The sequence below is a fragment of the Manduca sexta genome, chromosome 22 (assembly GCF_014839805.1).
Source record: "Manduca sexta isolate Smith_Timp_Sample1 chromosome 22, JHU_Msex_v1.0, whole genome shotgun sequence".
NCBI classification, from domain to species: Eukaryota; Metazoa; Arthropoda; class Insecta; order Lepidoptera; family Sphingidae; genus Manduca; species Manduca sexta.
The window spans coordinates 9,979,423-10,004,051 of NC_051136.1; the positions used below are offsets into that span (position 1 = coordinate 9,979,423).

The 24,629-nt window shown below is 35.2% G+C and overlaps 1 pseudogene; it reads right to left on the bottom strand.

Annotated features, from left to right (window-relative positions):
- LOC119190198 overlaps positions 1-24,328 on the bottom strand; it is a 29,308-nt pseudogene extending 4,980 nt beyond the window's left edge.
- Positions 24,329-24,629: the final 301 nt, after the last annotated feature.

Consider the following 24,629-nt stretch of genomic DNA (forward strand, 5'->3'; position numbering starts at 1 on the left):
TAATATCGTTTGCAGACAATGTAAAAATATTTACATTATAATTATATGAGCAATATTTATTCTATATATGTTTAAAATGTTTGTTATAAAAATTTTGCTTGGTCTGAATATTTTCAGCACTTTTATTTATTTATAATTATGATCTTTCATCTTAGTTGACATAGATAGAGTGATTAGCTAGGCTAGGGCCTATATCGTCCTCATTGATGTGCATCGCGTTCTTTCGGTTATTTGAACAACGGATTATATTTTATTATCTTTTTATATCTGGCCACTTTGGTTAACCTTGAGCTTAGTTTTTGTTTACAAAATCTGGTGCACAAAAATAGCAATTTGAAGCTTTGAGTTTGGTCAGTTAATGACGTGCATGACCGTACATGATTGCTTAATACCTGTAGTATGCTCTGCCGCCTTTCCATCCCCACCACATGCGGCGTGGTTGCCGACGGCGCTGGATGCACTGCAGGTGTAGCCGCTGGAGGGAGGTAGGGGAAGTGAGGTCCACCTTCCGACACCTCACGCCACTATTCTCCCACGCCGCTATGGTCCCACATGACCCCTTGTCCCCGTTCAATCGCTGCAAAAATCGACGTATCTTTGTTTCAATGATCTATGTTCTGGGTTTGAATGAAGGGGGAGATAGAATATTAAGGATTGATGCGAGGATCAAGCAAAAGATTGATCGCTTATATTTATGTTATTGCAAATATATTATCAAATAGAGTTTGTTATGCTAATAAACTTACTTAGAGGGAGCTTTTAAGTTCCTACAATGTAGTGTCAGAGCAAACTACTATGTGAAAACATTTTCCCTAGACCTCAATAAATGAACTGCCTCTGTGGCTATGCATTAGGTCCTTATGTATATGAAATTGACGTTATGTATGGTAGGATTCAATGTCGATGTTTTTTCTTTACCAAAGAGTACATATTTCAGATCAAATTGGCCAGTACAATAATACATGAATATCATATATAAGAACCTAATATTAAGGTACAATTGCAGTGCTAAGGTTCGATCTCCGGGTCGGACAAAGTGATAATGAGTTTTTTTAATAATTATCAGCCCGAAATCTAGAATTTGTCCTCAATATGGCGATAGGCTCGCTTCCCTCACATCATAGGACTGAAAACAGGCGGTGGAAAGTGGGTGTACCAGTTGCGCCCCCGCCTATGTATTTAATTGTTAATAGACATAAGTGTATTCAATTAAGCAACTAAGAGCATTTTCCAAGACACGATAACTGTTTATATTTAGCTCTTTAAGAATAATAAATTCATTTCGTGTTAGGACATGAAGTGTTATGTCTCTAGAGGTTTACTAACTACGTCATTAGCTTGACTAATTTCCAAGAAACTCCAGTTTGTGTATTACTGTATCAAAATTCAATGTAAGAACATTTTACATATATCTCCTTGTTCATACGTGTGTGTTTTCTCGGAAAGGTATGCAAGTTCTTTGAGATATAGTATTGAATGTGGTTTTAATATTATAGAGAATGGACTATACAAAATTTTCATATAATGAAATACGTATATTTATTATATTTTATTAATACAAATGCTGCATTCTATATTATTTAATAAATATTATATTACCTTATTCTTTTGTTTTGTGATTTACTTTAATTATAACTACTCTAAGGGTTAGGAATTTATGTAAAGTGCCTCCATAACCTTTTAAAAATAATTTTAAAATGCCTTAAATATGATAATTCATTTACAAGTAATATTATTTTCCATTCTCCCAATCAAAACATCCTCAAGTTCAAAGACGATACTCTCTATCCATAAAACCACAGCCTAAAATATCCCTTATGTGACAAACATGTTTTTTTTTTTTTTGGATTAAAAAATTTATTGAATAATTTTTTTAATCCACTGAATTACTCTCTTTTTCTTTCTCGTTTTTATATCCATCCCATGGTTGTCTGGAAGACATTGCCTAGAGCAATAAGACCGCCATTTGTACATATGCCTTATGTCTGCTTTTCTTATTTGTATTATTTATTCTGTTTTGTACAATAAAGAGTATAAATAAATAAATAATTACCACTGGTATGATCCTGGGCATGGACTCCTGCATCTTGCTTTTGTTCATCTGATACTGCTTATCCAACACCTTGACCACCACGAACTCCCCGAGGGCAGCGAAGACGAACATCATGCATCCAGCCATCCAGAGATCCAGGGCCTGGTTTCAAGATATATATGTTTAGAATGTAAACATGGCGATGAAGCCACAGTAGCTAGTTTTGGCGTGATGCATTTTAGATTTTGGTATACCTGAATTTATTTAGACAGAAGAACGGCTTACTTCTTCAGGTAAATGATATATTTCGGATTACAGTGCAGATAAGTTTACCATCAAGCCTAGTGAATTTACTGTCATTTAGTGACCTTTTGTTGTGAAGAGAGATGATGAAGGGTGAAATGTTTATAGTATTCTGGTTGTTGGTCAAAGCGTCTCCTACTACAAAAGAACATGAAACAATGTACCAAGCCAGCGATGTATATTAAAAATCAAATTTAATAGTTCCATTACTTCCCATAGGAACAAAATATCCGGATAAAAAGTAGTAATGTGTTAATTCGGGACATGTACTATCCGTGTGTTAAATTTCCCAAATCCATTCATCAGTTTCTAAGTTTATTTCTAACAAACATTCGCATTTATTATTAAGATTAGTATTTAAGACAGCATATCATCATCTAAAACATATCATACTGTCCTCAATCAAATTATACCTTAAAAATACTCACTTTTACATACGCTACTGGTGGTATATCAGCTCGCAATCCTGTGAACATGGTGACCAGCGTCAACATGCAGGTAACAAGCAGAGTAACTCTACCAGGAATGGCGTCCAGGTCAAGCCAGAAACTGAACCAGGACAGCATCACGACAAGGGAGGACGGAGCGAAGGTCTGGATGAGATGGTGGCCGATCTGACGCTCAAATCTAAAGTATACTACTAATCTTGAGTAGTTACCTGAAAAAAAAAAGATATATTTTAAGTTCTAGATTTGAAGCTGTGTAGCTTATTCAAAACTGATGAGTTCATATAAGATAACTAATATCCAAGCAAAAGATCAATTAGCAAATGGATTCCCAGATAGTTCTGAATGCCTATTAGCAACGGTGCTATATACCTAACCTACTTTTTGTGATAATTTACCATTTTGCTGGTGGTAGTATATATTTTAAATCCACCCGGCTAGCGACCACCGTACACAAGGTGTTAAATCCCGCTATGGCCTACGTAAGTGTGTCACGTTCTAGCATCAATCTATATATATCCGGTTCTAACAAGTCAACATACTTGTGTCGACTGTCGAGGGGTAATCATCTCTCGTCAGTTGACACTCTATTGGACCCCACTCCACTTACCATCAGGCACAGTGGAGTCACTTTGCTGTGCCTTTATTAAAAAACAAAAAAATAACAAATTCGCTGTGCAAACATTTTTATAAGCGCTAATTTATGTGTTATTAAAAATGGTATTGATGCCTGAGCAGAAAACTTTAAGTGGAAACTGTTGTTATACCTACACTGGCAATAAACAAAGGTTCGGGACGCTAATGTATCAAAAACAAATATATCTGCACATGTATGCGGACTAGTGATGTTTATGAAAATTATCGATACGTTAAACGTTTATTTGGCAATGGAGAGTGAGTATGTTATCATGTATATTGCACCAGTTGCATCTATAGTTTTAAACAATAAACAGGTCATTAATGAAATGACAATATTTATTCTTTTGCTACTAGTGAAACCGGCTCTGAAAATACCTTGTAGAAAAAAAAACTGTAAAAGTTTTTTTTAATGTAGGTAGAGGAAAATCGAATGGCAAAATAACAAAAAAAAATCTAATGGCAAATATTAATGTTTTTTTTTTATTATATTATACCAATATATAGAAGTTAATGTTTGCGAAAATATTTGAATGTAAGTCACCTTACCACACATTCATTTGTATAAAATCTTAACTGACTCCCTTCTAGCCGAATTTGGCCACGGCGGCCAATTTCAATGGAGATCAACCAGGTACGCAGAAGATATTATAGTGCAATAAAAGCCAATCTCAATTATTCTTGGTCTGACCCGGGATTGGAACCTAGAACCTGAGCACGGCAGTCATACGCTAATCACGAACGCATTATAACTACGTCACCGAGGAAGTCTTAATAAAAATTACTAGTAAGCGAAATCGTGTTATAAGACTAATTTTATCGTAAGGCGAAAATTCTACAATCATACTTTCATTATAGTAAAACATTCACATGAAAGTCTGGAGAAAAAAATAATACACAAATAAAAATAGGACACCATCCACAGAAGTATTTTTTAAATAGCCATAAAAAATCCTTTTCTATTCTTTTTTAGTCCTTCCACCTGATTCAAAGGGTTTTTTTGCACATTGAATTACAAAGTATTTGATAAACATAAAAATTAACTTAGAGCTCAGTTACAACACTAGTACATACTAAAGGGACGTTAAATGTGCCTACAGGACGTGTCTGCCGACCTCTGAGACAAGATAACAAGATTACTACAGGCACGTAATACCACAAAAGGTTTTATTGAATCTACATTACACAAAAAAATGAAGTAGAAATTTCGGAAAATATTTTATTTAGTGTTCATCTTCTATATCTATACTTATAATAAATCTGTAGAGAGGTCAATTCTGTACATGAAATATATTTCCAAAATAACTATCAGGGGGTGATTAGGGATCGATACTAATGCCAAAAATGCAATTAGTAAAATTTTTGTCTGTCTGTCTGTCTGTCTGTATAACCGTTATAGAAACAAAAACTACTCGACGGATTTTAACGAAACTTGGTACAATTATTTGTCATACTCCTGTGCTGGTTATAGTATACTTTTCATCACGCTACAATTAATAGGAGCAGAGCAGTGAAGGGAAATGTTGGGAAAACGGGAGAAGTTACTCAATTTTTAAGCTTCCGTCGCGTGTGCAACCTTAATGGTTAAAGCTACACAGAAATCATGTGACGGAAATGTTCTCCTTAAAATTATGTAAAAATATCCCACGACAGCATATGTCTATCTTTTATGGTTGACTCACAATAACACGTGTAACTCCCGATAGCTTAGCAGTTCGAAGCTTTCTTATTATATTTGTCTACTCTTACGTTTATAACACTCTCAGTCATCCCCTGATTAAAAAAAGTTAACATTATTAAATATTCCATAAAAAGAATTATAGAAATCGGTATAGAAACACCAAAGTTATACATGAAATACGCTAATAATAAGCCATCATGCGTGAATACTGAATCATGCTATAAGGATTATTTTTGTATATATATAAGGTCGCGAACGCACAGGCATGCGGCTTGCTTGGCACCTAGAGGCTAGCGAATCACCTAGCGAGTAGCTTCGTAAAACGAACATTCTCGAACGTTCGCGACCGGCTCCATTTTTTAAGTCCGAAATCCACGCGGGCGAAGCTGCGAGCGGAAGCTAGTTTGGTATAAATCAGAATGGAAGAAAGGAGGAAATACCTCCTTTACGGCAGAAGTTTAGGAAATAAGTACTACAAATGCGAAAGCCTATTTTCTATTAAGTACTGCAGTATGGTTAAAATTTCATATCTAGGTATTTTATAGGAACGTAACTTTAAAAAATTAATTCTGGGATAAAACTTTGACAGGCGGAGTTGTGAAAAAAGTAGCCAATACTTAATATTGTATTGATTCCAAAGTATAATATGTTGTCTTAAATTTCACCGAAACAAGAGAGAAATAACAAGTTCTTAAGTTAAGCCACTCCGTGCGAAGTGACAGCATTATCCACTTTGTCGACAACAAAAGCTTTTAAGGATTAATACTGTTAAACCTACTATTAGACACACACGTTACACCTTTATCCCCAAATGGGTAGGCAGAAGTACCTCCAGAAGTTTTTACGACCGAATTTTCTCTCTGCGTGCTTTATCCTCTAAATGATAAGGTGACCCTATAACCATATCAGGAACAAATTTCAGGCCTGATACTGAGCAGAAGAATTCAGTAGCACTTTGCACGGATTCTAGGATCCAATATCTGGGATTCGAGCCTAGGGCCTTAGAACGGGAGTGGTATAGCATCCGAATACTATCATTATTATTTATTACTAGCTTCCGCCCGCAGCTTCGCCCGCGTGGATATCGGACTTCAAAAATGGAAGAGGTGCTCAATTTGTCGGGATGTTTTTTTAATGTATGGTGGTATGCAGGTGGTCCGATTGTCCGGTCAGGGTCTGATGATGGGATCCTGGTGAAATCGAAGGAACTTTTAACCATTAAGGTTGCACACGCGACGGAAGCTTAAAAAATGGAGCAACTTCTCCCGTTTTCCCAACATTTCCCTTCATTGCTCTGCTCCTATTAATTGTACCGTGATGAAAAGTATACTATAACCAGCTCAGGAGTATGAAAAATAATTGTACCAAGTTTCGTTAAAATCCGTCGAGTAGTTTTTGTTTCTATAACGGTTATACAGACTGACAGACTCACAGAAAGACAGACAAAAATTTTACTAATTGCATTTTTGGCATCAGTATCGATTCCTTATCACCCCCTGATAGTTACTTTGGAAATATATTTCATGTACAGAATTGACCTCTCTACAGATTTATTATAAGTATAGATTTAGGTATTAGGTTTTCCAGCAAACTTAACACTAGTATTACAGTAATTGAAATATAATTTATAGCTATAATATAAGCCCAAATGAAACTCAACATGTGTACCATTTAATTTAAAAGTGATCTTCAAGCGCAGCAAATGGCCAAACTCAATATCCTAATATAATCTGGACACGCAATAAGTTAACCTATGTCAGACTATAATATATTACAGAGAAGCTTAAAACATATATTAAAAAAAATATTATGGTTAGTGATATGACGACCTAGCGACTATTTTAACCAAACACAAAACTTCGATTCCTGTTAGACAAGATTAACCATATTAGCAATTCCGAACTGCACTCTGTATGCGTAGATCGGACCACCAACAGCAAAAAATTTAAAAAGTTGTATAAAGCTAAAATGTAGGTAGATATTGTAACTTTGACTACAGATGACCAGACCTCAGTCCCCCCCCCCGTGGCCACGAAGGCTGCAAAGTCTTCGAAAGGTCGGGAGAAAAAAAATATAAAAGCCGCGATAGAATTCGAAAAATATTGTAATTTTAATGTCTAACGTTCGCGTAAACATAAAAAATCATTATATCCTTCAGAGAGACTATGAGAATAATCAGGTCTTTAAACCACATAAATTATAATATAATAAATAGCAGAAATCAGTGTTTCTCAGTAGTAGTGGTGCTTTATGTAGAGTTATAAAAGTAAAGACACAAAAGTACCTAATTAAGAAAGAGGTCTATATTATAACTTGGCCACCTTAATTTGACCTTCCACGTAACAAAATTGAAGGAATTAAATTTAAAACGCCAACAAGATTCAACGGAATAACATTCACATCCTGAGAAGGATTAAAATTTTTAGTATGACACTCAAATCCTGATAATAGTCTGAATTTGTTGAGCAATTTTAGAAAAAACTTTAAAAATACCGAATTAAAATAAAGTACGCTTCATAATAAGACTGTGTGAATAAGCTAATCGTGTTGTTAAAGGATTTTTATATTAAAATGTAAATAAATGTTGTATTATGTCTCATGAAAAAAATATACGTATTTTGCATTTCTCTCAATGCCAATCGGATAATGTGTTTTGCAACAGGATTTCATTTGATGAAAACAATAATATACTCGAAGTGTGGTAGACTGCCTATTTGGTATAACACCAACTATCAAGGGTAAATTTGTTGTTAAAACACACTAAAAATCTTTAGTATCAAATATTTTCAAGACAAACTTTTTTCATTATATAAGCCTGCAAACAAGCAACTAAATGATTCACCGACAACGTATACATACACCCCACAATTCAACATTAGGGAAGCGTTTTCAACCTTAAAGGAAAGGCAATACAATTATGGAAACATGACTGACTACTTTGATTTTCAAACTATTATTTCCCTTTGGTTTACTGAGACGTAAGACGACTTAGACGAGTGAGCAACATCAAATGAAGGCAACACTCCCTAAAATTCCCAGACGGACCTGTCAAAAGCAGACTGCATCTTGATATATTATCGTTGCGACCTTTGTAAAATTATCCCTCTTAATATGGACATCCATCACTGTGCTTGCCGATACGTGGTCTCCATTCTAGAACTTTTTGCCTCACAGTGAGCATACATACAAATATAACCAAGCGAGTAAGCGATGAAAATACAAAGTAAATATAATACAAAGATCCATTACACACTGTAATCAAAGCATCAGCATACAAATATTCAGACTCATTTCGTTCGTATGGATTTCTAGAACGTTCAGATTTTTTTAAGTAGAAAATTAGAATTGTATGTAGACAATCACGCATTGAGTAAGTTTACAGACGAGACCTTAACAAATAAAAATTGTAATCTTAAATCTGAAATGTGTAATGTTACTTGAATAAGAGAGATATTTGGACAACCTTTATTACAGTGTGTGTATAAATGCAGTCTGTCTGTGAAATAATTTGCCAGATATTTTGTATTTAAATTTAGTGGGGTTTTTAATAATTTTATGGTACCTACTATCATAAAATATGACTATATTGATGCTTATCAAATTTTGAGAAATCTCAAATTTTTCTATTGAAATTACGTATTATTTTGGTGTTATTTTGCACCATGTTAATAACAATCGTTTTATCATATGCTAAGCGCAACGAAGACCGCAGTAACAAAACAAGCCGTCACTATAACCTACTTGCAAAAAATGGAAAGATTTTTTATTCCAAAAGTATACGAAAATGAAAACGTATAAGACATAAGTGTGTCCATTTTTACAATTACTTTTAAAAACATACTTTCTAACATTGCTTTACTATGCCCAAACAAACAAATATCTAATCAAGTCTAATGCATACCACCTTTGTCGATCATGAAGCCGTTGGTCTCCTCCAAGCGCAATGGTTCTCCGATGTGGTACTGCAGCAGTTTGAGCTCAGGGTTGATGGTGACGCCAGCTTCGCTCCATCGGAATCTTACTTTCTGATTGCTATATGAAACTGTAACATAAATATACGAAGTTCATTATATGAAAATGTTTTTGTTATTGGATATTTTATATCAAAGATTCCCTAAGTATTTTTGTCATGCTCCTCTTTGATGCAAAAAAGCTAGGGGGCTCACCAAGTATCCTACTATATTGAAAATGAGTTTGAATTTAGGCCATAACTACATAACTGATCGGGGTAAAACTGCATATTAGTTGCAGAAAAGCTATCTTTCATCCAGAAAAACATACTAGATGTTAATAGACAAAATCTACATTAACAAGGAGTCACTTCCATGTGCCCGGGAAGGGGGAGGGGTCACCGCAAAGATAAAATACCGATATTCTATATGACGTTATAATTATTGAGATTTAGGTTTAGAGAAAAACGGTAACAATTAAAAAACGTGATATTTAGAAAACTTAGTTTTACGATACGCCTTCCAAACCGATAACAGAAGCTTGAAAGGAACAAGACACATGTTGGTAAATATTACTTCTTTCCATAAAAGGTAGCAATTCCATGCAAAACTTTAAATTACAATTTGCATATCCTATTATTATTTGCATATTATAATAGCTTGTCAACCCCAAATATTAGATATCAAACTTCTTAAACCTCTGATAAGTTTTCTAAACTACACTAGAGTTTTTATGTGTAAAACGAAAATAATATTGCTTACAGCTCTCAATATATATAGGGCAGGACTGTATGTCCATGGGGTAAAGTTGAAACTCCATCTGGCAAGCAATGATAGCATGCATCCTGGCAGAGTATCTCACTGTCTGGTTTCTGTACAACGTCACTGATGAGAATTTATGGGTCAGCTCTGCGATCTCTGGAACAAAATGAGATTAATTTTACCAGAAATCCTATTGTTTCCAAAGAGGTAAAAATCACCAGAAATGACTTTTGAACTCTATCGGACTCAGAAAACTGGGGGAAAGGTGGCTAAAAACGCAACAATAATATTCTGTGAACATCACCAATGTCTCGATTCTTATACTTAATTTATAGTTTTGGATGGTGATGATGGTTAGGTTTTAAGTGCTATTACAGTTTACTATCTGATAAGTGACATGCGCCATTCATATGTAATGCAATTCTAGTTTGCCTTCTGATCAATAAAAAGGAGTGTTTTTCTAAGACTAATGGCATAATAGATAAGGCCTTTTGTTCTTCGCCAAAAAAAGGCTTAGTACTTTCCAAAGTAGTTAAAATTAGTATAAATTTCGTCATAGAATAAACTTTCCCAATTTCATCGAAGTAATGAAACCAACGGTTCATTTCATTTATAAAAGCCATTTCAATTATAAGTTTGATTATGAATGTCGTAAAAAAGACGAGTGATCGTTGAAACTACTCAACAAACTTTGCTAGTTTGATGGACTGTTGAAATCTTAATAATAAATGCGAATTTTAGAGAAAATGTTTCGTCTGTTTGAATGTTTGTTAGAAGAAAACACACTAACCGCTGAATAGACTTGGGTGTAATGTTCTTCACGATTAGATCATGTCCTGGACAGACAGGCTACTTTTTATTCCGGTAATTTATATTTAATTTTTATTACATAGATGACGCTGTAGATAGCTTTAAATAGATGACGCTGTCATGGTATAGATGGCGCTATAGATAGCTACGGTTAAGTTAGCAATTTTTGTTGCGAGAAAGGCTTTAAACACGACCAAAGCCGCAAGTATCAACTAGTTAAATAATATTCAAAATGTTCAATAAGTATTATCAGTTCGTTCACTCAAAAACTAAGTTTGACAACAAATTACTTTATCGTGCTCACAACCGTCAAAGGCATACCTATGCATAAATATTGGCACGAATACCTAGTGTCACCATACTTTGTAAAATAAAGGATGAACCCTGTGATAGCTGTCGGAGTAACGTGTTTGAGGGTGGAGCATGTTAGTATCGATTACTGTTATCATTTTTAACGGTTTTGCAACACGTTTGAGTTGATACTTATTAATAATATCTGACACTTCTATTTCAAAGAAATTAACTAGAAGTAACATGTACCTATGTTTAAATGTGTTTAAAAGCTGTTCATATTTTTATATTTTTAATTATTTATTTCTATCCTATTTAGTTTCTTTATCAAATTTAATACCATTACTGCAGAGACACCAATAAAGTATGATATTTTTCTGCGTATATTGTAAAAATACGAAATTTTGGTCATGGATCATAGTTTCATTTCAATGTCGTTCATTCGCGTAAACATAAAAAAATTGTGTGCGTGTTCTAAATTAGTCTCAAATAAAAAAAAGCCCTACTTATGTGAAAAAAGGACTTGTTTTCACAAAATGGTATTCATTCTAAATGGTATTCGATATTCTAACAATGAGTCTAAAAAGTTGTTTTACTACAAATGAAAACTTTACGATTTTGTATAAAATTTTACGCTTTACAAAGTTTGTTCTGAATGTTATCCGCCAATTTAACTTAACGAACAAAACATCTAAACTGGTGGTTATCGCTTGCAAAGGCTATTGAACTGCCCACGTGACACGAATACAGAAACAAGTAAGTGGTTTAAAAACCTTTTTGAATACAAACCGTTATTTGCTATTACGTGTAATTTAGAAAATAAGGTGTCGGGATCTTGTTGAATGTTAATTCGTAAGTTCATGCAATACACGTTGCAGGTTGGTTATCTCGTGGTACCACGATTGGTATCATTTCGCTTGCACTATTACAAGGTCCTATGTTAATGTTGACGGCGCTTATAGATAGCCTACTGCGGTCACGATCCTCAGCATTGAAGCAACGACTGGATGGATGGATTTTTACGTATATTGCAAAAAAAACATAAAAAAAATCATGTTAGTAAAAATTAAAAAAAAACGCAATTCACGGTTCCTGATTTATTTATTTTTGTTATTAATTGGAAATACCTAGAATATACAACTCTATTTATGCAAGAAATATAACATAGAACCTTGTAATAGCGAGCCAGTGAAAATTAACATATAAAAGTTAGAATTACAAAGTGTGGCTGTGTCCTGTATGATAATAATATTGGACCTTTTAGTATAAATTTACGCGTTATCGTTACTGTAATTTTTTCATTCGAGTATATTTTCGTATAGAAATTTTAACAGCGCGTGAGCATATACTAAAATACGACAGCGTGAATATTCAGCGCGCGTGTTAACTTCGAATAGTATATATTAAAATGCAATTTGATAACGAAATATCAGTTAATAAAGTTCAAAATGCCTTTTGATAAAGATATATCAGTTAATAAAGTTAGCGTCTGTATTGATTGTTCTCGTTGTTTATTATGTTAATGAGATAAAATGTACGTTGGAAAATATGTATGTATTGTAGTTTTAACATTAGTAGAAATTAAACTAATAGAATCTTACTATCCCTAATTTTGTAAATTTGAAGTTTTGTTATGCTTTTTGGATATTGATGAGTTAGGCACACATGGACTGCTCACTGAATTTAAAATTAATGTACCCAAATTATTGTATTGTTGATTTACATATTATGAACTACTTTTTATTCTATAAACACAGAACTATTCTAGCAGACTCAACATGCGGTGTCGCGAGAAATAGCAAGTTTAAATGTACCACTTGAAAACATTTTATGAACATTTCTGTGTTATTACCCTACCCGGTATTTTTCTCATTATGCCGCTTATTTAGTTAAAAATATTTGAAATTCATACGCGAGAAACTCGAGGATATATTATAAGTAATCTCCGGTTTTAATAAAGATGTTAGAAATGTTATATGGCGTTTATTATTAAAAAATATATTACGTTTTTTTACAGTATGTAAATTTTATGTGCGTTCATTTCTAGGTTAATTATGAGAGTTTTTTCTTTATTCCGGTGACAAAGTGACTCCATTGCATCTGATGGCCAGATAGAATGTTAACTAGAGACGATTATCCCTCGCCAGTCGACATCATTTTGCCGGACTTGTTGAAACGAAATATACACATGATCCCGGAACGCGACACATTTAGGTGGGCTGTTATGACGGGTTTTACACCTTGTATATAGTAGTCGCTATCCAGATAAAAAATAATAATTTTTACTTTACCGACAGATTCGAATCTGGAATCTCAGAACGGCGCCGTACTGCGCATGCTGTAGTCTTTTACAAAAATGTAACAATAGTTATAGTAATACAGTGTTACAGTGCGCTCCCCATCCTGAGACAGTCTTAAAGTTCTCAATAATTACTTTGACTCAAATGTTCTACAGCATTGTTTAACTCGACTAGGGATATTATTATTAATTGAATAATTAGTGTAAAAAGACGGCTTTCTACATGTATTTCACCAGCCAGTAACCGATAACTGAAGTCCCAAAAATAGTCTTTCTACTTCTCCCTAAAAAGATGATTATTTACCATAATTAATCCTCTTGCTTTTAACAGCTTTCCTATTTACATATTATTCCAGTGAAATGATTTAGCAAAACAAGAATTCAGAGTTCTATGTTATTTGGCAAATATTCTAGGAATCGCGGTGTTTGCTTAATACTATAATTACTAGTATAATATTCTCTAAATTAATTTCAAAATTATCTAGTACATAACCAGTTAATTGCGCTTATATTCTACGTGTGAGCACCATTATTCTTAGAAATAGAGGCTTGTAATTTAGATATTATGCTCTGCTAATTGGCAATTAAACACTTCCCGCGTTGTCTCGAAACTCTAACTTTATACTACCGTTCAGGGTCCTGAAGTACTCTGATTCCGCCATTCAATGTTGTATGAAGAATAACAACCTATCGACAAGTACTGAAGCTACAATTTCGATTCCATGTTTTCGCGTTGTTCTAATTTATGACTTATTTCCTTAGATCACAGCGTCTTATTACGGCCGGGACCTGACGCGGCTTTGTATAGCCAACCAATTATCATATTTTTTATACGAGCTCAGTAAAGTGACCCCGCTGCATCTTATAATAAGTGGAGTGGGGTCCAATAGAATGTCCACTGACGAGAAATGATAACAACTCAGCAGTCGACACAATTATGCCTGTTGGAACCGAATATACACAGGCTGATCCCCGAACGAATCACACTATGGCGGGTTTTAACATCTTGTTTACGGTGGTCGATATTCGAGTGGATATAAAATATATCCTACCACCAGCAAAGCAGCTTACTACATTAATTTACCTATATATAGTTCAAAGTACTATGTAGTTATTTTTATAGCGTTAAGGTTCGATTGCTAATAATATGAAGTTGATAATTTAGTTGGAAGATGTAGTAAAAGTTTAAGAAGTAAAACATGAAAGTCATTTATAAAGGAAACCGAACGTTGGCGCAAATATGTTTATCACTAAAGAAAATATTTCATAAAAAGAATTAAAAATACCTGCTCCAAACAATGATATAAAAGTCTGTGATAATTCATCAATCAAATGTTTTTGTGCGAAAAATTGTATAGCTGTGATTAACTATGTAATTTTGTAAAAGGCACGTAGTTCGTGAAGCTTTCCAAATATCAGATGATTAAGTGCTTAAAAGCTCATCAACTGCTTGTACCTATCCGTGGCGAAGGGTCTATATAACTGATTCCTGTCGAGTTCCCTTATTGTACAATATAATTATCGCTAGAACGATTTGCAGACGGCGTTCATGCATATAACCTATATATTGTATCAGGTTTTTTTGGGAAAATTTTACCATTCGCCACTGGTACCTATATCTAAATAGATGTATATAATTCAACGGAATATTAATAAAAGTGATTAGTGATAGTGATATCAAGCTTTAACGCTTTCGTGTAAAAGTGCTAAAAGTTAAGGAGCAACTAATATTTTACCGGAAGATCGTTGTTGATATTGCAAAACCGCTCCTAAAACGAAAAAGTTTTGATTGTAATACAATTAGCATTTTCACAGATTACTTCCCTTAACTTTGAACTTTAAATTAAATTATATAAAGTAAATAAAATATCTTTAGTAAATATTAGAAATTCTCTGCAGTTAATAAATATACAGTTGCAAGAAATAACTTTTGAACATTTAAGTCGCTGTATTCGTAAATTTAGTTCAACTATATTTTATTCACTGATCCTTAATATTTTTTACCTATATGGTTTGTTTCTATTAAACGTTTGTATAATTCGTTGTAAATGAAAATAAATTCTACCTCAATAAATAAATGTAAATAACGTAAAATATTAAATATTTGTTTCCGTCTTTCAGTCTGAAATTCTCATAATAACAGCCAAATGAAATATATTTTGTATTCAATTTTCGTCGAAATGACAGGCTGATTGAAAACGTAGCAGTAAAATTTAATGATTAATGAAGTAATATATTTCTCATTACCTCAGGCGACATACATGGTTTATTAAAAACGGATTCGTAATACTATATTGAATATGTAGGATACATATTTTCAGATACAAATAACTTCAATGACTTTGGGACATTCGGCAATACGATAATGGAACAATACAATATTGGAAAAGATTGTACCTTGCGTAAGCAGGCGGGAGGGGGGCATTATTTGACACGTTTTATAAAATTATATATATTTTTTCAGTTTTATAAATGTTTATATGTAAGCGATATTCCATCCTTCGAAGACGCCCATCTGGCGCTTTTCGCTGACGATACAGTAATCTATGCTTCACATAGAAACCCCGACAAGCTGGTGCACATTTTGCAATCCGCAGCCGATCTATTCGGTGCGTGGTGTCGCAGATGGCGCATCACCATAAATCCCGCTAAAAGTCAGGCTATAGTCTTCACTCAGCATACCAGAGTACAAGCGCCTCTCGCTTCTATAGTCATGTCAGGACAGGCCATTCCTTGGACTAGGAAGGTCAAGTATTTAGGCGTGCTACTTGATCAGAAGCTGACCTTCGTCCCACATGTTAATGCGGTACGCGCGCGAGCCGCACTCGCGATGAGCCAGCTGCACTGGCTCATTAACAAAAATAGTAAATTGTCCACCCGCAACAAAATTCGGATCTTTACCTCGTGTATTAGGCCGATAATGACTTACGCGTCGCCCGCGTTCGCGCACATACCGCCTGCTCGTCTTCAGCGTATGCAGGTTTTACAAAATCAATTCCTAAGACGTGCACTCGGTGCCCCGTGGTACGTTTGCAATCGCAACCTCCACGTGGACACCGATATGCCGACCATCAGGCATTTCATACACATGTCCAGCAGACGCTATTTCGACCGGGCGGTCAATCATCCGAACCCGCTCATTAGGTCCGTGTCCATATACACTCCTTTCGACCGCGCGAAATGGAGACGTCCACGTTCTGTCCTTACAGATCCAGAGGACGATATAACTCTGGCCATCCGCCGAAAGCACGAGCACTTAAAGCTCTTACACTCCACACGACCGCAGTTCCGTCCTCGCCGCCGAGGACCTCGCCACGTTCCCCGTCCTCCCGACCCTTCGATTAGTTCCGTCGGCCCGCGCGCCGACGAAGACGATTAGGTAGACTGTGTAGGTCGCTCCGTGCATCTCGCGTAAACCCCCTAATCGCTGATGTCCCCAAACATCATCCCTCGGTGACCGTCCTGAGCGGAGGCCGTGACCCTTAGAGGGTCGCCCTCAGCATGGTCACTTAATTCAAGGGTTCGAGTGCCTAAAGCATTCACCCGAAAGTCCGGTGTGTTTGTAAAAGCCGGCCCTGCCAGGCTAACAAACGTAGAGTCACACAAAAAAAAAAAAAAAATGAAGGCTAGAGTAATGTGGGAAGCGGAACATGATTTGTGCGAGTGAGAAGGATGTATGGGAAAGAAGGAGAAAGGGGTAGCAAAATAAGATGGCGTGTGCGTAGTCAGGGGAGTAAGACGTTATTTTATAAAGACGTAGTTGTAGTCAATTATTATTAAATTAAAAACTGTGATTTTTATGAAGACGGTGTTTTTGTCTCGGCATTATATCCCACAGTAACGTATTAAGAAAATACATGAAATGTAGATACCTACCCACTAGAATAGAGGTGGAGGGGGGTGTCAACCCCCCGTGACCATAAAAGCTGCAATGTCCTCAGAACGTCGCGAGAATATTATAATATAAAGACTGAGATAAATTCCAAAGAATTGTTTTATTTGAATCCCTACCACGAATATTAAACAATTGTGTCAAATATCAATTCGACAATACTATAATATCAAATAATACTATACCAAATTTCAAATCAATTGGACCAGTGCAAGTAGGAAGAGAGCTGATGATCTTCAAACACCTGAATAGATCTTCCAAAATTATAGCTCAGAACCATCTCGATCACATCATCTTTCAAACAAAAAACTGCATCAAAATCGGTCCATTCATTTGAGAGCTACGACGCCACAAACGGATACACAGACACACGCAGTTTAACATCATATCTCCCTTTTTTTCCGTCGGAGGCTAAAGCAAATTGGTTCCGTCGATTCCCATACATTTTTAGTTATTGTTACTCGATTTACGAGATATTCGTAGTATACACGCGGCCAATGTTAATGCTGTCAAATTATAGTTCCAAATACGCTCACGAAGCGCTGTTTAACAACCCATACTGGGCCCTTATTCTCCATCTCACACGTTATTTTGACAGTGCGTAACAAGCACGCAACACAACGCGTCATGTTTAGGACTATAGAGATTTGGCTTACAGAATACCATTCCACGCACATTTCTCGAAAATAACATGACACGGCCGCGTTACGCGCTTACACTATCATACAGAATAAGGGCCCAGGTCGATCAAATAATCCTAACACGTTCACAGTTCACACTTATACGATTTTACACAATGTTAAGAAAAATCATATTATATTTGAAGTGTGAATTCATAGATGTAAAAAAAAACATTACACTATAATTTTTGACTGTTGATGCGTGAGCGTTGCGTTGCCATGACAATTGCTGTTAGTTTATTCAGACACTGGACACACGCAAAATATAAGTGTTTTACAAGTCGCACCTGCATCAGAAGGGGCTAGGCTGTTTTAAATATTTTTTTTAAAAACATGAGAACTTATTAGTTTTGACATATATTCTGATAGGAATAATATTTATTTTAAAGATATTTTAAACCTTTCGAGAACAATTCTAATAATGGCCATATTTGGTTTTGACTTTTCAAACCGTTGCTAACAAAACATTCCTAATTAATCCCTCCCCCCTTACACCTAGCAAAACTTAGGAATTGTTAGCTATATTAAATAACATAATAGTTATTTACTTAAAGACATCCTGCAAAATTTTGAAAAGTGGTGCGGTAAATATTTTTCCCGTGTTTGGGCAGCGGTAAACCTGCATTAACAAATTCAACAAAATTTGTAATCAACAAAAACTTTTTTATGTCACTCGATCTTGTTTTGAAGAATCAAAGACTAAAACTTTCTTAAATAAGAGTACTTTTATCGTAATAAAATGCTAAAAGCTTTCCCCTTTTATCTTTGTGTATCACAGAAAGCTCATTATTTCGTACATCGTAACATTAACTGGCTCTGGTGGAGAAATAACGGAACTAAACGAGATAATGAAGTTAAATAACATCTCTGAGTGCTGTATAAAACTCACAGTATTAAAAGTAACCATAATTAATAGCTTACTCTTGTAAAGCTGTACAGTGAGTCACCGATCATCAAGTACCTCGATTATTCATAGTTTTTTTTTTTTGATATGGGCACGCAAAAGTGGCCCGACTGCACCTGACGATAAGTAGAGTGGGGTCCAGTAGTATGTCGACTGACGAGATATGATTACACCTCACCAGTCGACACAATTATGCTGGCCTGTTGGAACGGGATTTAGCGGCGTAAAGTTTCACACCGCTGTAGAAGAACAGATGGTTACGTTCCTCTATGGAAGGGAAGATTCCCAGTCAGGCAGATGTTGCGCCTGACCGGCCGCGGCCCGTCCGACAGTTCTTATTCGGAGTTGGTATATATGCTGCACGTCGCGTAAATTGTGCAAGCGTGATTCAGGATCGATGTCGCCATCTATCGTGATTGCTGTGTGACATCACTGTAGTTGTGTCACTGCATCGATCCTCTTGCAGTTCCGGCGATGTTGACAAGATGGCGGTATATGCACTAATTGTACCGCCACAGGGATATATATGCTGATCCCGGAACGCGACGCACTTCCGTGAGTCACTATGTCGGGTTTTAACATTTTGTGTATGTTGGCTGCTATCCAGGCGGATATAAAATATCCTACCACCAGCTTCATACAATTGCATCAGCTTAGCATTCTATCATCTTTTAATAATGTAAGTCAGATGAGTGAACTTTGTATTCGCATAGTCACGTGAAAATAAATATTAATAACGTCTAATTGCAAGCGCTCTAGTAATAAAGCCTCTGTAACCCTCTCGTGACTCAAGTTCCTGAATGAATCGTCACTTCAAGAACCCTGGACTTCTCATTCGGCAGTCCGCAAATAGTCTTACACCGACATATGGACACGTATATCTCGAAACAATTATATTGAGTGGACTATGCAATCTATTTTAATAGGTACTATTTTATTGTCGAATGTGTATTCGAGAATAAAAATCGCATAACAACTGACTATTTCCCAAAGAGATACACCAATAGCTTAATCATAGAAAAAAAAATGTTTATTGCTTTGAATGACGAGACGAGCTTGCCCTTCGCCTGATAGTAAGCGACACGACGGCCCATGAACAATAGAAACACCATCCAAGAACTTGAATTACAAAGTATTGTTTGGTATTCCACTGCACTCGCCATCCTGAGACGTTAGATGTTAAGTTTTATGTCCAGTAGTTACACTGGCTTCAATGTGCTTTAAACCGGAACACAACAGTGACTACACACTGCTGCGTGGCGGCAGAAATAGACATTGTAGTGGTACCTACTCAAGCGGTCTCACACATATGAAAGACCTACCACCAGTAACTCATACAATGAGATACTCTATACATAAGTTAGAGAATTACAAACAAACAAACACACTTTCGCATTCGATTACCAAGGATTAACATTAAGTATAGTAGAGAAAGGGAGATGTTATCCCTCTTGATCCATGAATATAGATTGTGCATGCCGAATGGGTCGTGTAGTCAAGCGACATATTTAAGTCCTTGCGCACACTGACAATACAGTTCAGAATTAAATAGCAAAGCGGTTTTAGTATTTATTATAAAATAATAATTGATAAACGTACTATTGATCATGAAATTTGATAAACCTACGTATTATGAAACTAAAATAATATTATTTTTCTGTAACAATCAAATTACATTTAATATGAATCAAGGCATTGCGTATTGGTGTTTGCACTTTTACTTGGCGTTTTGTACAACGACACCTTGTTAAATTATGGTTTAACTCAATTAAGCTACCAAAGGTTACAATATTTCCGTAGCAACGGAACAGATCAGCGAAATACGAATGTAAATTATTTAGAAATATTAAAAGGTATAAATTAAGAATATTTATCTATAAAATATAGTCTTTAATTTTAATTTTTTTTCACCAAGATAACCTGAATTCATGTAAATTATTTATATTATGTTAGTACTACCAACTCGCTTTAAACATTATTGAACAAAATACTACCATATTTTTCAAAATGAGTGATTTACAATAGAATAAAATAATTATTTCTAGGCTTCAAGAAATTACTTCATCGTGCTATCCTTTCACTGGGCATTAGGCCTTAAATTGACTTAGTTAGCATTACCATCATAGCCTTACCCTTCTGTTGCGGGATGTTGGCACGTAAAGCGAATTAATTACATCTCCACGAGCTTCTGAGTATAATTAATCCTAGTTGGATGTGATTTGTAACAATATTCGTGTTGCAACAGTTCGCTAGATATGGATATTAAAGATATCCGGAGTTGTAGAATGTAATCAAACTTTAATCAAAAATATTTGATCTATTTTAGGTTTTGGAATAGATAAGAATTCCTATTTTAATGCTATTGCAAACTTTAATCAACTTTATGAATGTAGAGAAAGCAATCCCGAAATCTATTTTCATAAAGAAAAAAGAGCGCTGCCGTACCGCTGCAGTACAACTACGCTATGGAGACAGTCTTTTAAGAAAGAAGTAGACAAATATTTGTTACTACCTTTTGCTCGCGGCTCACAGTCGGCGTGACAAACTTTTTCGAAATAAAAGATCCGCTATTTATTTTTCTGGGATAAAAAGTTGCCTGTTTTTACCAAGGACTTAAACTGTGTACCAAATTTAATCTAAATATATTCCGTGGTTTTACCATAGGAAGGTTACAGACAGTATTATTCTCGCATTTGTAATATTACTAGGAGTTACTCCCGGCTTCGCCCGTGAAGGCTTTCCCGCTTCAAAAGTCACTAATGTACTATTACGATTTATAGTCCAACTGTACATAGCGCCATCTATTCCAAATTAGTTTAAAAATCTTATTTTGTCCCATGGGATCTAATTACCGGGATAAAATTTATACGGGCGAAGTCGCGTGCAAAAGCTAGTAATATTGTATACGTATAAATGGATAAGAAAAAAATATTTTGAATTGTCTAAATTATGACGTCTCGATTCTCTGCGCAACAATTTTGCAATGAATGTAAAATTTATAAGAATTACTGCAAAATTATTTACACGTTTATTTCTCAGGCTTCGATTGTAAGTTATATTTCGGATTTCAAATTAGATTAACAGGCAAAATAAATTTACACCCTGTCAAAAATCTAATTTTTATTTACCCGATAAAAGCATTTTGTGTTATAAATTTATTTCAAACTTAAGTGTCGAATAATCCATTTCAAAGTTTTCTATAACAAACGAGCAAAAAGTGTTCATATTTTGATTAAAAATGATCCATTCGTGATATAAATTTTTAAGGTGAAGTTTCTTTAGATTGCAATTGTTATTCGGATTTTATTTAATCTGAAACATGAAGGGTTAAGTTGTAACTACGAATTTTCTTTACAAGTTATTTAATGAACCTTTTCATGATGCTGAAATCAGAAATTTTGGATGTATACCTGACCGATTAAAGGGCGTCAAAAATATCTATAGAATACTAGAATTACGTACAACCGTATGGCATTACACTACGCTGTTGTCCTGTGTTATTACATAAAACCTCTCAGAATGACCATTAATTAAACAAAAATAAACACAGCACGCCTTTATCTCCTAACGGCGTAGATACAACCAGTGGGAACCCACTTTTCGTCGTGTGTGTTTCGTCCGAGACAAGGACGAAAGCCTTATTGCCCTAACGGGGACAAATTATAGCCTTCGGGTTGATGCTGAGCAGAAAAAACCCAATATCACTTAGCCCGACCCGGGATTGGATTTCGGGACCTTAGAGCGGTGTCCTGCCACGCAATACAACTACGCCATCGAGGCAGTAATTAAACTGGTTATAATGTTTATTAAATAGGGGACTCTGGCTGCTCTCTCTGTCTGTTACTGGGTAGCAGAAAAAAGCAAGAGAAGGTAATTTTAGTAATGAAATTACACACTTGATTTTGTATTTTTAAGAACGTTTTAAATTATCAACAAATTTTTCATTCGTATTTATATTTTAATTTTCGTCTGAGCGCGCGGAAATCATGGCATAAGGCAAGATTTAATTGAATACAAACCTCTTTGAATTATTCATAACTGGATTATTGTCTTATTTTCCTTAAATATATTTTTTTGCTCGGATATACTTTTAGACGCATTAAAAATTCTCAATGTAAATTTCCTTATAGCATTCGATGTAGTGTTGTTAAAATACGTAAAATGATATTAAATTTGTACCAAATCGATTCCTGCACTTAATGCAGTGCGCACTTTAACCATTTATAAGTTATCACTGACGCTCTAATATCTATAAAACCCAAAGATTTTGGCTTATGTCATAGACAACACCATTCGTTTTTAATTATCAAAAATAAAAAATATCGTTTCTGTTGCCGTTAATGAACATAATTTTATAAAAAATCAGAAATACTGTGGCACAAAAATCCTTAAAAATAGATTATTTTTGGACAATAGGTACATTGCTCAATCAATAATGCTAGTATTCTAGTGTATATTAGCCATATAATTTTATAGTTTTTGCTATGTCTTATAATTGCCATTCATTAAATAATCGTTCCTTATGCAAATTAAGTATTCATGGATGAACGTCAATCTGGGGTTTGATCTACATAGTATTTGTTACTTATAGAGTATTGTGTCCATAATTTTATGCACGATTTATAAAAAATTGAACTCTGGACAACAATTCTGACTGTACATTTATGAGTGTTTATGGCTGGTCTTTGCCTCTTTTATATGCTCCATTTATTTTTGTAAGTAATAAAAATATTGGTAGATTCTTTAAAGAGAAGCAACGCAAACTGGATATGGTATTTAAAACGAAGAAAAGATTTTAATAAATCTTGTAATGTTACAATTTCTTGAAGTTACACTGTTCCCCTACCACGATTGATTTAAACAAGAAATTCAAACTTACCGGTAACTTTTGAGTTCAAAAGAAGTACGGATCGGGGTGCCATAAATTGTCGAAGAACTCCGGGGTAGAGTGACGTGGTCGTCGCCTTCCTCGAAGATATCTTCAGGCAGCTGCAACCGGCTTTCACTCCACGTCTGTCTTATAAACATATCCACTCTGGAAAGAGAACAACTTTGAAACCTTTCTAGTGCTTGGTTACAGAGTGTTATTGATTCTATGTTGGTTTTAAACTTAGCTATGATTATTATCTATATATATATCTCAAACAGAAAGTGGTGTTAGTTACACTATTTATAACTTAAGAACGGATGAACAGATTTGGCTGAAAATTGGTGGAGAGGTAGCTTAGAACCAGGAGACGGACATAGGATACTTTTTATCCCGTTCTCACGGGAACGGGACGTGACATAAGACGTGGTATAAGAACGCAAAATTTGGTATGGAGATAGTATAAGACCCTGGGAAGGTTATAGGCTACTATCCCGGGAAAAGATATAGTTGGACTTTTATCCAGGAAAACTCCTTCACGAGGGCGAAGCCGCGAGCAAAAGCTAGTATCTAAATAAAAGGACGTCAAATCGCTTTCGAAATGAAAAGCGTTACGACAAAATACCCTCAAAAGTTTAACAACGGGGATAAGACCATGGTAGGGTATCATCTGAAAACCGTTTTATCATCTGATCGTAACAGATTTGCTGGTGGTAGGATATATTTTATGTATTCGCTCGGATGGTGACCACCGTACAAAGTTAAAACCCGCCATATTGGGCCACGTAAGTGTGTCGCGTTCCAGGATCAGCCTGTGTAAATCCGGTTCCAACAGGCCGGCATAATTGTGTCGACTGTCGAGGGGTAATCATCTCTCGTCAGTTGACATTCTATTGGACCCCACTCCACTTACCATCAGATGCAGTGGGGTCACTTTGACGTGCATGTATAAAAAAAGGCGACTTATTTGCTCATTAGCGGTAAATCTATCTATATACTATTATATAAAGCCGAAGAGTTTGTTTGTTTGTTTGTTTGAACGCGCTAATATCAAGAACTACCGGTCCAAACTAAAA